Raw genomic sequence first — 6,483 nt, forward strand, 5'->3', positions numbered from 1 at the left:
ATCCATCCCAGAAATTATAATAGTCATGTTCAGATACTTGGTCCAACATCTAATCAATAAAAGATAGAAGAAAATGATCATTCCTTATGGCCTTATTTAACCTTTGGTAATCTATACAAACTCGTCATTCAGTAACAGTCCAAGTGAGAATCATTTCACTATTCTTATTTTGTTCCATAGTCATTCACTCTTTTTAGACACACACTGAATCAAGCTAACTTATACATTATCTGAAATCAGATATATGATCCTAACAACTAGCCATTCAATAACCTCATTTTTCATCATTTTTTTCATGGTTGATTCAACATTCGTTGCATCTTAATGGTCGGCCTGAATCCAACTTTCATCAAAATTTTATTTGGTAAAAAGACAGACTAATGCTTTGAATATCCGTAATGGACCAACCTATAACTAGCTTATGATCACGTAAAATTGAAAGAAACCATGCCTCTTGATCATTAATTAAGGATGCTGATATGATCACAAGCAAAGTGTCATTCTCACCTAACTAAGCATACCTAAGATCTGAAGGTAAAGGTTTAAGCTTAAGAATTCGTGGGTCCACCATAGAAGTTTTAAATACTCTAGAGAGTATCTATGTCCATTAAAAGTTCAACATTAGAAGGTGGTGCATATTGATAGATAAAGATCATCAAAATTGCATCATCATCATCATTCTCCCTAAAATCCATATATTCTACCTCATTGATGAAAGAAGAATCCTTAAATTGCAAGATCAAATGCTCTAGGTGAAAAACATCATGAACAAAGCTACTGACTACTTTTATCTTAGAAAACTCCTTAAAATCATTCAGATACTTCAAAACATTTTGATCTTGTACTTGTATAGTCAATTCATCTTTTTGCACATCTATCAATGCAATCTTGATGGCTAAAAATGATCTCTCTAAAATAATTGAGATCTCACAATCCACCTCTATATCTAACACAATAAAATTAACAAAAAAAATAAAATTTTCTACCCTGACCAAGACATCCTCTACTATCCCCTTAGGGTATTTCAGTAATCTGTTGGCCAACTACAGAGTACCCAAGATGGGTTAAGCCTCTCTTATGCCTAATTCTTGAAAAATGGACCAAAGCCTCAAATTAATTCTAGCACCTAAGTCACATAAAACTTTGTCAAAGTACACATTACTTATGATACAAAGAATGGTAAAGTTATCATGATCTTTAAGCTTAGTAGGTAGTCCTTTCTAAATCACTGATGTACACTTATCAATGAATGCCATTGTCTCATAGTCCTCAAGCCTTCTTTTATGAGAGATAATGTCTTTCATAAATTTTGCATAGATAGCCATTTGTTCAAGTGCATTTGTAAATAAAATATTAATGTGTAGCTTCTTAAACACATCAAGAAATTTAAAGAATTGTTTATCTTTATTTTGCTTTTGAAACCACTGAGAGAAAGGAATGTAAGGCCTAGATGAGCTCGATATAAGACTAGAAAATGGTGTCTGTGGTAACTAGGTATGAATATAGACTACACCTTCATCATTCTTCTTGCCATTTTCCCTATCATGAATTAGAGTCTTATCAGCCTCATCATTATCAAACCCCTCATCTACCCTATCTTGAGAACCTATCTGGACCTGATCATTAGCTATTTACTTTTCATTCCTAAGGGTGATTGGTTTGTAGTGTTCTTTCCCCCCTTCTTAAGGTTAACCTCTATATTACTAGGTAAGGTGCCTTAGGGTCGAGTACTAAAAAGAGTAGCTACTTGACCAATCTAGGTTTTTAAATTCTTTATAAATGTAGATTGGTTCTGAAACATAGTATTCTAAGTCTACATAAATGAAGTCTAAACTTTAATAAAAGAACCTAAAAGATCCTCAATTAAGGTCTTTATTTAAGGGTGGCATAAATGGATATATGTAATGTTGCTATGAAAATTGTTGCTGATAAGGTCGCTGCTGAAACCCAAGTGGTTAAGGTGGTCTAAAAAACTGAGCATGCTGTGTGGTGGTGGTACTGGTGGTAATGGTGCTGACTAGGTTGAAAAATGTATAATGGTGGTTTTAATACTGATTCTAAGATAAAGCAGGATTGTTCCTCTATCTTAGGTTGTATGTGAAAAAAAAAAGGTTGTTGGGCTACCTCGGTTCTGTCTTACAAATAAAACTAATTCAAAATGAGTATTCAAACATGACTTCTCTAGGTATCCTACCCCACATGTCTCGCACATAGTTATAGAACTATAGGTATAAGTAAACCTAGAATGATTAAGACTAGGCTCTGAGGATGTAACCTTACAATGTAAAGACTCAATAGATTTGGTTAGGGAATCCACTTTAACACTAAGCACTGTAAGCTCATTAAGCTTGTATACCTTTGAAGCTTTCCTAAGATGTTACCTCTCATTAGACCACTGACAATTATTAGTTGGCATATCCTCAATCATATCATAAATTATGTCAAAAATATTACTCATTAAAGCATTTCTAATACAGCATCTACAAGCATCCTAGTATTAGGTACTAACCCATTATAAAAGATATGAATCTCTTGCCATTTTGGTAGCCCATGGTGTGAACACTACCTTAGGAGCTCCTTTTATCTCTCCCACGTCTCATACAAGGTTTCTGAATCATGCAGGGCAAATGTAGTAACTTCATTTTAGAGCTTAGCTATCTTAGTTGGAGGAAAAAATTTAGCCATAAACTTTTGTATTAAATCATCCCAAGTGGCGATGAAATCTAGTGGCATCAAGGTTAACCAACTTTTGGCTCTATCTTTAAAGGAAAATAAAAATAACCTAAGCTTAATGGCATTCTCAATAACACCATTATGTTTTAATGTATCATATATCTCAAAGAAATCCTAAAGATGAACATTCGAATCCTTACTCGAATGACCACTAAATTACACCGACTGTTCTATCATCTAGATGATTATAAGATTAATCTCAAAATTATTGGCTTGTATGGCTAGCTTCCTAATGCTTGGTTGAAAACCATGAAGATTGTGCACAACATAATACCTAAAAGCTCTTGTGTCTTGCTCAGCCGTGGTGATAGTAGTAGGATTGGTTTGTCTTTTCCTCCTAATCTTTTTGCAAGTAGCCTTAAGCTCAAGATCTAAACGGATTAACTCATGATTCTTAACAGAATGCATAAATGGGCCCTACAAACACTAAACCTAGTAAACCATTTAAAAAAAACTCTTAAATATGTACACCTAGAACTGAAACAAATCTAATTTCTAGCCTAAGGTATGTACAATATGGTGAAAGTCGACATTAACCTAGAACTTTTTAGACCTAACCTCAATAATGGTGCAAAAAACTTGATTGGATAAAACTCTGCAAGCATATAGGTCATTAAGTAATAATAAAGACTATAAAGTTTGAGTGTCAATCCCTCAAGGATTAGTTAAAGAAAATGCTTGGCCTAATTGCTAGTGATCCCTATACACTATCTGAAGTCAGTTCGATCAATTAATAACTATGAACAATTAATAAAAAAAATAAAGTCATGAAAACAAACAATTAACTAATTTTTTCAAAAAATGATATGCAAAATCTAAAATGTGAAATAAAAATCAAACTTATGTCTAATTGGCAATTGATTTCAAGCAAACTAAACTTAAAGTGCAAAACAAGTAAGAATTCAAATGAAATATAAAAGTAAAGTAAAGAAGGGAATACAATGGCAAAAAATAAGTGGAAGTAATACAATGGGCTTAATCTTAGAGTCTAAACTACATGTGTACATGGAATGAAGAAAATTTACAAATAGGTAATGACAGTTTACATTCACATGAAAAGGACAAAAGCTAACAACCTACCACTTGAGATGCACAAAATAGAGATAGTTATAAAAACTAAATTGCAAGAATTGATGTTAAGAAAAAATTAATGCTTTAAACAAGAAACAAACCTACACTTGCAGCTAACGTAAATTAGAAACTGATTTTTGTAATTCTAAAACAATAATGAAACAACAAAACTAAATTGCCTCCATATGCAGCTTCACTCAATCTTCACTTACCTAATGAAGAACTAGATGATGATTTTCATGAAAAACTAAAATGAAAAAAAGATGTAGCAAATAATGAATCATGATTTACCCCACTACATTTATGTGAGCTATATTGTACCCTTCGAAGTTTACATTTTCTAAGATATAAAGATGAATCTAGATCTGAATGAAATGTGTATGAACAATTAAAAAACTATATAATGATTTGAAAATCAACAGAAAATACATTTGAGTAACAATGAACACAAATGAATAAAAAATTTTAACAATTACTGCATGTATGAAATGAGCATGAACAAAAGATGAAAATGCAATATAAACTAAATCTAAGCTAAACAAGATAACTTATATTTAACTAAAATTTGTAAGAATAATGAAAGAAATAAAATGCAAAATTAAAATGTAACAGAAAATTGAAAACAGTGGCGCAATGTTCATAAATAGAAACTATTCAACTTACGTATGAACTAATTTGTATGATCCTTAGAAAAAAAATTCAGCAAACAATCATGAAAAGTAAGATATCTTCAACCAAATTAAGAGGATCAATACTAACAAGTATCTCACATGAATTCACAAGAAAATTTCCAAATCCAAACGTAAAATTAGCTCATCAAAATGAAATACAAAACATTTTATTGATATACATCAATAGCATCTATTCACTAATACTTGATCCATACAACATCAACATCAAATGAAATCAAGGAAAACAATCAAGATTTATCAAGACATGAAACTATAGATCTAAGAAGAAAAGAGAGCTAACAAAAATCCATAAGGAGAACGATTTCACGCCAAAGAGGACTATTCATGTTTGGCACTTGCTCTTGCTCCAACCACACCTTCCAGCTTTGATATGGAATTCTCTACTTCAAGATTCAATCCAAATTCTATATATGTTGAAGACTAATAGCTTAAGAACCTGTGAAAAAAATTTATGGACAAAAACTAACAAGAATTACTATAAATTCAATGTAAAAACTAAATGAATATCAACCTAATTAATTTCACAAACAAGTGGAAAAATAAATGAAGATAAACTATTTGGAGCTAAAAAAAAAATTGAATATTCATATTTCATTACAAGATTTGAAAAGATCTTAATAAAATACATAAAAACATGTAAATTGGCAATGAGTTTCACTAAGAAAATTTGGAAAATAAGTGTTTGGAAGCTAGGAAAATTTAAGAGCATGAAAATAAAATACAAAGAAAAAAATAGAAATGTAAACCTAGACTAAGTGCTATTTATGGCCAATCCTCTCTTCTATTTATAGGCAAAGTGGATGGACCTTGAGTCTTAAAAAATTTTTGTTAAGCCTTCACCTCTGGTGCAAACCATAAACTCTAAAATCTTCATGCTTTCCTGCCGGTGCCGCAACACTTTTACTTATACAAGTTTGGGTTTTAAGGTGCATGCTTGGGCCATTGCATGGTTGTTGATGGTGTGCATTAAGTGCTTTTGCATGGCTGGTTATTATGCGCCTGGGCCCTAGCTTTTCTGCTCTGGTGCTTGGTTCTTCTTCAGCCAATTTAAACCTCTTTCCATATTAGTTTTAAGTAGCCAATCAACTCTCTGAAATGTGCCACATCATTTTCTTTCATAGTTCTCACTTCAAACACATTCATAATTCTGCACCTTTCAACTATATATATTTTTTGTAAAAAAATTCCACTTAATGAGTAATTTTATCACATATTTTACTAAAAGAACTCTATGAAAATAAAACTAAAAACTATTCTAGCAAGAAAAGATTAAAAAAAAAAAAACTCCTTGAGTGTCAATGTGACTAATTGACACTAATTAAGGCCATTTGCACCAAAATCCTTCACATTATGTCCCAATTAACCAAAATTCTTTATTTTCATTGATTGTACCTACACATAAGATAATTGTGATTTTATGAGCATTTTTGCCAAGAAATGCCAAAGAATAAGCTAAAATATAAGTCAAATTGCATTAAAATTAAGCATGAAAAAGCTAAAATTTATGTGCAATCAACTAACAAAAGTGGTCATTGGCTTCAATACCAATGAATTAGGCACCACTGTAGATAAAAAAGATTTAAGGTCTATAATGAAAAATTACTCCATAAATGGTACAAATTGAGTGAGCATAAAGAATGAGTAGTTAAAGGTATCAAGCTGAGAATTAGAGGTTGGGGAAATTTATAAACAAGTAGATAATTCTTCTGTATCATCATCATCCAAATCCTCTACATTATCAATTTTTTACATTTCTTTCAAAATTTCCTTTTTTTCATCCTCATCCTTTTCATTAGGCTCATTAATGGTGTTAAACAGTGGGTTTTCAACCATATACATTTCCAAATCATCATACATTGGATTCTCAAAGAATAATTGAAATGATATGGGTGAACTATGAGGCTCAATTTCTTTTATATTAAGGCCATCGCTAAGACCTTTTTGCAATTCAATAGAAGGAATTGATCCATCCTAACTACAATCATTT

The 6,483-nt window shown here is 31.4% G+C and overlaps 1 non-coding gene across 1 annotated transcript; it reads left to right on the top strand.

Moving 5' to 3' along the window:
• Positions 1 to 2,545: 2,545 nt before the first annotated feature.
• On the top strand, positions 2,546 to 2,652 carry LOC149519753 (small nucleolar RNA R71). Its single transcript, XR_016341152.1, has one exon. It is a non-coding gene; the product is annotated as a small nucleolar RNA R71 (small nucleolar RNA).
• The last annotated feature ends 3,831 nt before the right edge of the window (positions 2,653 to 6,483 follow it).

Source organism: Durio zibethinus, chromosome 3, assembly GCF_047325235.1.
Source record: "Durio zibethinus cultivar Kanyao isolate XHJ-2024 chromosome 3, ASM4732523v1, whole genome shotgun sequence".
Taxonomy (NCBI): Eukaryota; Viridiplantae; Streptophyta; class Magnoliopsida; order Malvales; family Malvaceae; genus Durio; species Durio zibethinus.